This window comes from Siniperca chuatsi, linkage group LG21, assembly GCF_020085105.1.
Source record: "Siniperca chuatsi isolate FFG_IHB_CAS linkage group LG21, ASM2008510v1, whole genome shotgun sequence".
Lineage (NCBI taxonomy): Eukaryota > Metazoa > Chordata > Actinopteri > Centrarchiformes > Sinipercidae > Siniperca > Siniperca chuatsi.
Genome location: NC_058062.1, coordinates 23,906,724 through 23,919,043, shown reverse-complemented (window position 1 = coordinate 23,919,043; position 12,320 = coordinate 23,906,724). Strand labels below are relative to the sequence as shown.

The following is a 12,320-nucleotide window of genomic DNA, read 5'->3' as shown; positions in this document are numbered from 1 at the left end:
CAGAAATTATTTATGTATCTGAAGTCATGTTTGAATGCAAGCGAGTCACAGATACCAGAGGTGCTGACTGAACCAGTGTAGGCACACATACTGTACCATCTGCTGGTCAACTTCTTGGAATACAAAATATACAAGTTTGTATTCCCTGTGAAGGTGTTAGCACCTTATTCACATATAGTTCAATGCAGTGCCGCTGCTAGCCATTTTGGTGCCCTAAGCATAATTCCTTTATGATGCCCCCCACCCCGACCCCGAGAAAAAAAAAAAACGTTTGTTTTTGCCAGTTTAACTTTTTATTACCAAACATAACTCAATACCAATAACACACAATAGTAGCATCACAGTATAAAACTTAAGAACACTAAAAAGAGAAAGTAAAATCTTCACAGCTTTGCTGACTTTGTAAACAGTAAACAGAATAGTAAAATAATAAAATTATCAAAATAATCCAGACTTTTTTTTTGCAAATTCAATGTTACTTTGAATAAATTAAATTAAAGAGCAATAGACTAGAGCAATTATTAAATATCTTTCTTGTTCCCCCTTTTTTGTTACATGGCTAAAATGTGCCTAATATTTCTATAGGCTAATGAAATAATACCGGCATTTAAAAAAAAATGTCATTAGGCTATTTTGGTGCCCCCTCAGCACTTGGTGCCCTACGCACAGTGCGTGATGCTCGTGGTGGGAGCGGCGACGCTGGTTCAATGCTCCAGACTGGTGGCTTCGCTGGGGATTTAGGCTAACATTGGTTAATGTTTGCCCTGCTAGTGGCAACACCAATAGCGTTTGCTGGAGACAGTCATGATCCCCAGAGGATGAATCCTAATGCTTTTGGTGACTCCCATACCTTTCCTGTAGCACTGTCATCAGTCTATGCAGATTGCCACACACAGAATATCCTTTCCATTTTGAACGCTTCATGAGCTGTCCTCTAGTGCCACTCTCAGGTCAAAATGTCAACTTCACTTCATAATGTAACAGACAGATTGCCATGAAATTTGCACATTCCTTCTGCCAAAAGTAATGACCTTTCCCTCTAGGGCCACAAATTTTACATTTTCAGCCTCACTACTGGGAATTAATTTACACTAGACAATTTTATAATTTCAAATGGTGGTGGAAGTACTCAGATCCTTTACATAAGTAAAAGTTGTACTACTACGATGTTAAAAAACCCCTCTATAACAAGTAAAAGTAAGTAAACATAGAAATAAACAAAATGTACTTAAAAGTAAAGTAAAAGTACTCATTCTGCCGAAAAAAGTGCCCTGTAAGTGATAAATTATTTTATATTACATTATTAGATCATTAATACTGATGTATCAGTGCATTAGTAGTTTACCTACTTTATATATGTCATACAACATAATAAAATTCCTGCATTCAAAATCTTTACTGTTAGAACAGAAATATTAACAGCAAAATGTACTTAAAGTATCAAAGTGGTTCCTCAGCTAGGGTTACATGGTCACATGATAAATCTGAGCGGTTGTGAAATGATTCATGGGAGAGGGAAAATACACAGATCTGTTTGAATTTTTTTGTACTTTTCTCTAATCTTTGCTTTTTGGTGAAATATTGGATAATGTGACCTCTTTGAGCACCAAACTGCTTTTAAATGAAACCATGTGAGAAGTTTAGAGGGGAAATTTCTCGTTGGTGGAACTGCTAGCAATTTAGAAACACATGAGACACAGGGCGTCACAACTGAAGGGTTGAAAAAAAGGTTGCGAATCTGTGGTTTTACCTATAACAATGCAGTATTAGTACCCTGTCCCCTCCAATCAGATCGCTCCTTTTCAACCAGAAGTCGCTCTTTGTAAATTAACTTTAGAAACCCCATACTCCCCCACAAAGAAAAATCCCTCCCTCCCTCCCTCCTGTCAATGCTGTCATCTTTGAGGTTTTCATCAGGTTAATGTGGCACAGTGTTTGAAGGGTAAAATTATTAAATAAAAAAAAATTAATAAATACTTCAACAATGAATGATGATTCTGTTAGGTTTTTGGCACCTGCCCCCACACTCTCTCTCTCTCTCTCTCTCTCTCTGTCTCTCTTTCTCACACACACAAACACACACACATACACACATATATGACTCTTTCATGTGGATCTGTGATTTGTACGTGTGTGTCTCACAGAAGGAATGAATGAGGTTTTTGGTTCCAGCCCCCCACACACACACACACACACACACACACACATACACTCACACATGACTCTTCAATCACTGTGAGAAAGAAGTGGATCGTTAATGTAGAAGAAAAATTTGTCCTTGTGGTAATTAGTATCTCTGTACATAGTTCAGTTTTTGCCAAGGAATGCTAGAAAATAGCAAGGTAAATTTTGTCTAGCTCCCTTCCAGCTGCCATGGAAAGTGGAGTGCAGAGCAAGGAGATTCAGTGGAACAGCATTTGGAGAGTGGAACAGCTAGGGAGAAACACAAGGAGAAGACACTCTGTGAAAACCCAGAGGTCCTACTTGGCACTACGCCCAACAAAAAGAAGGAAGGAAGAAGAACAACCTCATTTTCTTCACTGATTCCATCTACATCTGGAAAGATACTCTATGCAGCAATTATGCATATGTATCCAGCGAGGGCATCAGCTCAGGAGGCAGATTAAAGATCTGTAGAACACCTTGTCAAGGATGACCCTCTGACCATCACATACTACACCAAAGGAAAGGTCATGGTCCAAGGGAATGAAACACACCTGGAGTCCTTTCAAGAGGCATTTCCCCTGTTGAAAGCTGAGGTGGACACTAAGAGGATGTCTCCTGTCCCCTCTGACAGTGAAGATGATGAGAGCCCATTAGGGAACCCCACCACCTTATTAATCTCTGCTCAATGCAAATACTACCTATAATTTTAAAATAGTAATAATGTAATGGCAGTGATAGCATTAATATTAATAAATTATTAATAATAGGAATGACAGCTGTAGGAATAATAATGACAGTATTAGTAACAGAGCGAATAACAACAACTGTAGTAGCAATTGTCGAGCAGGAACACAGGGCAGCAAGTGGCCCACAACCACAGATCCAGACTCTGCAGCTCCGGAGGCAGAAATACTTGCTGAAAGCAACAGAAGGAGAGACGAGAGAGACGAGAGAGACGAGAAAGCACAAAACTACGGGAGAGAGAAGATGTCGAGTTAGTAACATGCAGTAATGGGATAAAAATGCATACAGATGGAGAGGGAGAGGAGGAGAGAGGAAAGAGGTGCATTATGGGAAGTCTCCCAGCAGTCTAGGCCTATAGCAGCATAACTAAGGGATGGTTCAGGGTTCACCCAAGCCAGCTCTTAAATGTGGAGATGGTGTCTGCCTCCCAAACCCAAATTGGGATCTGATTCCACAGGAGAGGAGCTTGATAACTGAAGGCTCTGGCTCCCAATCTACTTTTGGAGACTCTAGGAACCACAAGTAACCCTGCATTCTGGGAGCGCAGTGTTTTAGTCGGATAATACAGTATTATGAACTCTGTAAGATATGATGGTGCCTGAGTGTTAAGAGCTTTGTAGGTGAGGAGAAGAATTTTAAATTCTATTCTGGCTTTTACATGGAGCCAGTGCAGAGAAGCTAATATTGGAGAAATATGATCTCTTTTCCTAGTTCTTGTCAATACATGTGCCGCAGCATTCTGGATCAACTGGAGAGTCTTAAGGGACTTATTCGGGCAGCCAGATAATAAGGAATTGCAGTAGTCCAGCCTAGAAGTAACAAATGCATGCACTAGTTTTTCGGCATCATTTGGAGACAGGATGTGCCTGATTTTTGCAATGTTGCATAGGTGAAAGAAGGCAGTCCTTGAAGTTTGTTTCATGTAGGAGTTAAAGGATAAATCCTGATCAAAGATAACTCTGAGGTTCCTTACGGTGGTGCTGGAGGCCAGGGCAATGCCACCTAGAGTAACTTTCGTAGTGTACAATCTACAAACCCACAGATACAGAACACGAAAGGAGAAGTTTAATTGACCAAGTCACTCTTTATTTTAATATAAGTAATTGCAGCGGAAAGGGGAATCATTCTCCAGAGTGGTGACTTCGGTGCCGTTCACAATTGCTGTGGGGAAGCAGCGATGGTACATGAGTGGAGGCTGAGACAGCGGTTAGAGGCCTGGCTCCGGTCGAGTGCCTCGTGGATCTGGACCGGCAGACGGGCCCATGACGCAGAGCAGGCGGTGGAGTGCTGGCCTGGGCTGGCAGCGGATCTGCGTAGTGGAGTTGGCGGGGATGTGTAGATCCGGACAGACAGTGGACTCCGTGGCAAGGAGCAGGTGGTGTAGTGTAGGTCCCAGAGGTCTGGCTCAGAGATGTGGCTTGCAGAGACAGAAAGTCAGGCGGCAAGGCGTAGTGGCTGGAAGAAATCTGGAAGGGGACAGGAGCCGAGATCACTGACACAGGATAATCCTGAGGCAGAGGAAGAGCAGGATCAACAAACGAGGTAACAGGTAATGCTAGAAAACGTACTTAACTTTTGACAGTGTAGTCCCTCATTCGTCCAGGAGTGTTCTATCGTAGAAAAGGTTTCAGTCGTAGTCGTCTGGACACTGTTTTCAGAATCAAGACGTTTCGGCTCCCATCCGGAAGTCATTCTCAATTATGAAAAAATGGGATGGGAACTGGAAATTTAAGCTACTCTGTGTTACATAAGGAATCTGCCTGAGTATCTGTTAATAGCTAGTTTCACCTGAAACTGACCTAATAGTTTCCAAGATGGCCCAGTAATCAGTAATCAGGCCTATTGTTGTCTGGCTGCATCTACTTCATCACTGTTTAGTACCTGATTAGCATGTGACTGGCGTGACCAAGATGATAATACACTCTGATAGACTTTGGGCAGATTGAATCGAATCTCAGACCACCGAATGTCAGACCACCAAATATAAAGGGCTGTATGCTGTTTAGGAAAGGGATGCAGAGATGGGCATGGATCCTTTCAGCTGTGTCACCATCACTTTGGCATGCATGAGTGTAAGTGTTTCCTACCTCCTAAAAGCCTAGCAAAACCGTCACCGAAAGATTACAGGCGCCATTTCAAAATGTATTCAAACGCTGGTATCCAGTGGCTAGGGTGGGTGTCATACACCAAAGGTGTCTCCATTCAACACAAAAATTTAAATTATGATTAGATAATATATATCCTCATATTTGTGTTTAGGAGAAAAATCAACACACAAGTAAGATTCCAAATTTGTGTGATGCTGATAGTTATTGTCACAATAACTTACCAACTATGGTTGTCTGCACAAGACATGCCTCAGTTTTCCACCAACCTGAGTCAATTGTAAGTTGATGATGACTGCAGAAAAACTAGTTAGAGAAAAGACAACAAAAAGCTAAAAGTAAAGATACTGTAAATGGTTAAAACAACCAGTTTCTGTCTCTCCAAATGGCAGTAGTACAAATGCAAACTTGGCCAAAACTACTAAAAACAACATTGAACAATACCATAAAGCCATCCCATCTATCAAAGGGGTATGATAAAGGGGTACACAGGCCCAGGGCTGTGGGGATACGTCTGACTAAAAAGATTGGGAACCACTGATATAGGGCTTTCTGAAATAACCTACAAAGATTCAAAAGGGCCTCAAAGCTACTTTGTGTTAATCAGGGCCGTTCTCTACCTGCCTCGGGAGCTATTTTTTTCTGTTTTACCAGAATGGCTGAAGGTAAGCTAGTGTTTACCCTCTGTCGTACATGTGCCAAACTTTTCAAGAGGGTCCTTGTAGTCACAGCGATGAGGCCAGAGCGTTGACAGGGGTTTGGGTCACTCCTGAATTTAACAAGGCCTTGGAGATGGGTTATCGGGTAGCAGAGATCATGGAGGTGTGGCACTTTGTCAGGGCATTTTGCTGGACGCCGACAAAATTATATCAAACCCGGCTAAAAGACAAGTGTCTAAATTGTGTTTCAACAGCTTTTGGGGAAAGTTTGCTGAGAGAAGTAATCTGTCTCAAACCGCTCTAATCAGCGAGCCCAAAGATTTTTTTCAGCTATCTGTTTTCAGAAAAATATAAAGTCAGCTACTTTGGTACTTAGAACAGAGAAGATGGTTTCCCCATCATTGACAGCCTCCGCTGTGTGTGGTAAATAGTTCCGAGCTCTCTGAACTAACCCGAAGGACTGTTATTAGTCACTGCAGAGTCCGTAGAACCGGCCGTGTCTGTAAAATAACCCGGCGCTGAAGTGATGATCATCACTCTGTAGGGTGAATGGCGCTGGATTGCATTCAGTGGATAATTCACGAGACCCACGGGGGGTGTTGGCAACCAGATTCGTCCCATCCGCATTGGTAATTTTCACACGGAAGTGTAGCAAGGTGTCGTTGAGATCCAAATACTTTTCTCTGTCTCCGGGAATAAAGAATTAGATGGGGCCTTCGTCAGTAATGGCAAGATTTCTGTGTAGAACTTTTCATCAATACACAGCTGTGTCATGGGAGCCGAAACTAACTCCGCCATTCTGCATTCGGCTGATTTTTGATGTAAAAGAGCCATCTTCTCCGTTCTCTGCACCTTCATACGGGGCTCCAGGTAGACTTCCTTCCTTTTGGATTGCTTCTCCTGACTGATTTTTTATTTTCTATTTAGATCCCCCTGAAACATGCTGCCCCAGCGGTCACTTATTTTACTGACAGCATGGCTTTCATCTCCGAGGTGATGTTTTTGGTGGCTGATTTAAGATGAGGCTTAGTGATGGCAAAACCTTTTCTCATCAAAGGTGTTACAAAACAAAATCATTTTGAAAACATATAGGTGAGGATCATGCCTCTGTTGCATCTGCATCATTTTTTCACAGAAGAGGCAGAGCTTTTTGAAGGTCTAAAATGGAGTTTTACAATACTATACCCAAAGGTAGTTTACTGCCGTATTTTAATCTCTTTCAATCTCAATGTGAATGTTTTCAGTGTGTTTCTTGACCACAGGTAGATAGTCGGTGGGATTAAAATATTGCGCGATGCCTTCACGAGAGTATGCGTCCAGCTCTCCCTTGAGCTGATTCAGGTTGGCGTAATAACCTTCTCTAAACCTTTGATGGCGGACCTCACCCTCTGAACCTGGGTCTTGGGGTTTTTTCCTCCATTCAAAGTAGGCCAAACCTGGAGGAATGTTAAACCTGAGATTTGATCCATAATGTGATGAAAGTCATGCTGTACCGGTTGAACAACTTGTAGGGTATTCTCGGACGTCACCTGCATAGGTGTCATTTTTCTACTTTTGTAATAACTGTATAGAACAACTATGTACCGACAAGTGTTTTTAGCCGTAATATACCTCAGGCTTGATAAGTTTTCTACAGTAATTACCCATTTTCAATCATTGATGAATTCCCTTCCAAAAAATCTTCTTCCATGCCTTGAAATGTCTTCTCCGATCAACATATCGTAAATCTTGGTAAATTTCTCTCTGATACGTCTTGTCATTTTGAGATTGTGAAGAAAGGCCTTGAACGCGCCATGAACCCTGTATTCAGATGCATGGATATGGCGTGACTGAAGCGCAAGTTGGATGGTCGGAATAAAACAATCTGTCCAAAGTCTTTTCATCAACTCGTCATAGTGCTGTAGGTAGAAATATTCTGGAATCTCATGCAGACATTCATGTTGTTTCTGATGGTTCTATATTTGTACACATACCCACTTCTAAAGTCCATTCCTCCGGAAGCAAGTGAGCTGGAGGCCTTTGGATCCGGCACAAATTGTCATGGTTTAGGGGTTTATGTATAGTATAGTTTTATTTTGAAATGTTCTTTTCCCCTTATGTGTCTGGTAGTTTTGTAGTGTTTTCATAAAGTTTTCTTACCAGTCAACCATATGAATCCAGATATCAAACAGCAATATCCATCCGCTTTCAAAGCTTACATACATAAACTGTAACCTGATATAGGAAATGCCAGGTCCCGTTAGGGGTCGCGGGTGACTGGAGCCTATCCCAGTGACTTTGGGCCTTAGGCAGGGTACACCTGGACAGTGGCCAACTCGTCGCAGGGCTAACACAGACACAGACAAGGACAGACAACCATTCACTCTCACATTCATTCAATACGGGCAATTTAGAGTTATCAATTAACCTACACATGCATGTCTTTGGACGGTGGGAAGGAAGAACCCACGGAACACGGGAGGATGAGACCCACAGAGTAACACGCGGAGGACATGCAGACTCCACCCAGAGTCCCAGATTGCGTGATGTTGGTCTGGTCCGGGAATCGATCCCACAAACCCACGATCTCCTTATTGGGAGGCAGGAGCTTTAACCGCTCTGCCACCGTGCCAGAGCATTCCACTTGTTGTATTCAGCAGTGATGTAGCCACTTCTTTTCTTTCTTTCTCATTTCACACCGTCCAGCTGAGACATTAATGGCAAAGAAAAATCTGCAGAGAACCTTTTGACTGTTCAACAAGTGAACCTCATCCAACTGTGCTGCCTCCTGCAATGTATGATTTTTGTAATATGATTACAACGCATTTGCAGCACTATTATTTGTACAATTTTAGGTTTTATGGACCTAAGTCATACCCACCTAAATTATGCCACTCATTCTAACCTTTAGCCTTAAAATCTAAAATTAACATTTAACATTTTTGAAGGATTATAACTTTTAAAGCTGTCCTAAGACATAAAGAGAGGTTGCTGCAAGACTACACAACCTAATATACTGTAACCTTGTTTGATCATCTCACAACATATTATCTGACACAGCAGCTGTATCCAGTGGATTGACTTGTTTATTCAGCGTAACCTGCTGGGCTGGGACACTTGCCATGTTTAACAATGAACCTATTTTACGAGTTTGTGTTTGGGTTAAGACCAGCTCTCAGACAGGCAGATTAATGTTTGTGTAGTGGGCTTTCTTTGGAATTTGGATGTGGTTGCTCTGGCAAATCACTCTGTGAAGACTCCTTAAAAACTAATTTACAAAACTTTTTTGGTGTTTTATTTTTTAAATCAAGATGCAGAAATCGACTTGTGTCATACTGTGTGTCTTAAATAAAGATTACAATAGATGTAAGTGATTGCATGCATTTTCTCAGACAGCTAATTTGGGATGAGACCAATCCAGCGTATCCTGGACAGGTCTCCAGTCCACCAAAGGACTACTGGTGGAGGAGTAAAAGTAGCAATACTGCAATGTAAAAATATTCTACTACGAGTAAAAGTTGCACTGAAAATGTCACTTCAGTAAAAGTACATATTATTAGCAAAGTGTAGGCCTACTAGTATCAAAAAATAACGGAAGTAATAGCACTCATAATGCAGAAAATCGGCCCCTGTGATTGTTTACTATATTATTGGATTATTATTTCAGATGCTTTAATGTGTAAGTTTACTGTAGTAGTTGGTTGAGGTGGAGCTCATTACAACTATTTTATATGTTGTTGGGCAATTTAATCTATAACTGTGCATCATATTCTATAAACTCACCATATGTTTTGTATGTAAAATTTAAACATGCTAGTAACTTAAAGATGTTTACATACATGTAGTGACATAAAAAGTAAAATGTTTCCCTCCTAACTGTAGTGCAGTAGATGTATCCAGTAGCATAAAATGGAAGTACTAAAGTACAAGTACCTCAAAACTATACTGAAGTACAGTACTTGAGTAAATTGTACTTAGTTACATCCCACTACAGTGAAATGGTCCCAAGGGGTGGCCAAACCCTGGCCTACCACTTTACCTATATCTTGAAAATCATGGCCATATTAAACCACTAAAGAGTCCCAGGGCCACCTGACCCCAATGATCATGGCAATTTGGTTAAACACAAATGTAGGGACAGGTAATAATGCAGAACCTGCTCTTATAATTTGAGATGATATTTTGCTTGAGTGGCATATATTCCCTAACAAAATTGCAAAAGAAACCCTTATATTTTGTTAATGTCAATGGCTTTACTTCCTCATTGTTTGGGGGCCTACAGACCCCACAGCCTTATGTGTATAAATAATAATGATGATTGAAAAATCAACCATTTTTTTCTTTCTTTAAATATGTTTTTCTTTTCTTCTGAACATTTGAAAACCTAGTATGTAGAAAAGGAAGTGGTAACCATTCCCTTTGACATAAAATAAGGAAATATTTTATGTTGTATATGTTATATGGAGTATGTATGAATAAATATATATGCCTGTTTTTGTTTGCCAAAAGTAATTTACAGACAAGCTGCGTTCACTGTTACCACCTGACGCGCCAGAGCGTGACGTCAGCGCTGCCAACGTGGAACGCACGTCGCGAGCCAATTCAGGAAGTAAACTGTCCGGTTCAGCCTGCGGAAAACGGAAAGAAGTCAGAGCTGCAAATACGTGTCAAATTCAACATTTCAGCACGCTTTCCCGAAGAAATCTTGAGTGACGCCGCGACGTTTCTTTGCCACAGATTTTCCACGTCCCCTTCCACAGCGGCCCCAGTCAGGCTGTCAGTTGTGTGCAGTGAAGGTAAGGAGAGCTCGTCAGCAGTGTGAAGCTGTCTGTCTGTTGCTAGCTACAGTAGCCCTCTGTGTCAGCTCAGTGACAGGCAGCGAGCACAGCGTTTCCTGCTGTTCTGTGGTGCTGAGTAGCCTGCTGGCTGTGAGGAAACGTGCATTTTCATGTAACATTGCAGCTGCTCTCGCCTTATGTGTCCGCTGAAAGACAGCTGCTGACAACGCCGTTCTGCCAGGCGAGGAGATCATTTCACAGCCAGGATCCTTCTCCGTTAACATGGCAGCAGCAGTGCATCTGTCAAAACCATGTCACGTACATGTAGATATAACCTATACAAAATGTAGATAAGAAATTCTCAGTGTGATTAATATAATAAAAGATACCTGATAACTTATGTATAACTTAATGCATTTTCTTGTTGGTGTAACAGGTTAAGCAATACCTGTAGTAGTAGTAGTAGTAGCCTAATAATAATGATAATGATAATAATAATGATAATAATAAATAATTCATCTTAATTTGTATAACACTTTTCAAAAAAAGGTTCACAAATTGCTTAACAATCAGACTAAAAGGAATGCTGATAAAACATAAAACATAACAAAACTAATAAAACTTAATATAAAATATATATATATATATATATATATATATATATATATATATATATATATATATATACACACACACACAGATGTTCATAGGTATATATGTGTATTTTATATCTATTTTTTAATACTTATTTTATTATATACATACTATAAATGTATTTATTATTGATTCATTGTTGTTTATTTATATTAAATATATTAATAATTTATTTAATCTATTTAAAAATCAAACAGATATGAATTTAACTGTAATAAATTTATATTGTAATAAAAATGTTAGAAAGAAACTGAAATACACTAAAGGACAAACTACAAAATGTCCAACTTGTGATGTCTTAGAATTGCTCATTTTGGCGTCAGGCTTTTAATTAACAATTTGTTATAGATATATTGAGTGAAATTTGATTTTGAAATTAACTTTTGCTGTGTATAATGTGATAATTGTTTTCTTAATGTTGGTTCTGTATTTTAAAAGCGTATTAATTGTAATATAATATATTTTGTATAGCATACACTGCAGATCAAAGTTATATTTCCTTGTTTTAATTACAATGTCACAATTTTCTGAAAAAGCAAAATAACATTTTAATTTTATGTTAGCAGCTTATGACAACATACAACATAGTATTATCTTTAAATTGTCATCAATTTAATCAGAAAGTTTTGTATTACATATATACTCCCAGATTTTAATTACATTAAATTACAGTACCCCTAAATCCCTAAATTTCCTCCCAACTCGCTGTTGATAAAACACTGTCAGCAGAGAGCTGGAATGAAATTTAGGAATTATTGGGTACTTAAATAAAATCAGATAAATTAAGTTAAACTGTTTCATTCCTTAAGGACAATCACTTAGCAGCTCAGCCAGTCAAGTTTTAAATAGTAGGTAATGCTTTTATAAAACTGTGTGTTGTTGGTCTCTGTGCAGCAGTTGTCCAAAGTAAACAGTAAATGTGCAAATAAAGTGTCCACACCCATTTTTATGCTCTACTGTATGTTACCCTTGAGGCCTGAAAAGTTTGTAATTGTGATTTTATTTTATTTTTTTACTTAAATAAGACTGAGAGTCTACAGCCATGCTAGCGGCTCTGTGAGGCTGTAGTTTGGCACAGCGGTGCTTCGAGCTAAATGCTAAGATCAGCACGTTAACATGTCTACAATGGCAATGCTAACATGCTGATGTTTAGCAAATATAATGCTTTCTATGTTCAGCATCTTAGTCAGCATGGTAATTTGCTAATCAGCACTAAATACTATGAATTGTAATAA

At 39.7% G+C, this 12,320-nt stretch overlaps 1 protein-coding gene across 3 annotated transcripts in view; it reads left to right on the top strand.

The window, feature by feature from the left end:
- Positions 1–10,196: 10,196 nt before the first annotated feature.
- Positions 10,197–12,320, top strand: part of pdxdc1 (pyridoxal-dependent decarboxylase domain containing 1) — a 52,908-nt gene continuing 50,784 nt past the window's right edge. For 2 of the 3 annotated variants that reach the window (XM_044182663.1, XM_044182664.1), the window contains exon 1: positions 10,198–10,449. The gene's annotated coding sequence lies outside the window, so the exon portion shown is untranslated. Of the gene's footprint in view, positions 10,450–12,320 lie in introns of all 3 variants that reach the window. The other variant, XM_044182665.1, reaches the window with a different exon arrangement.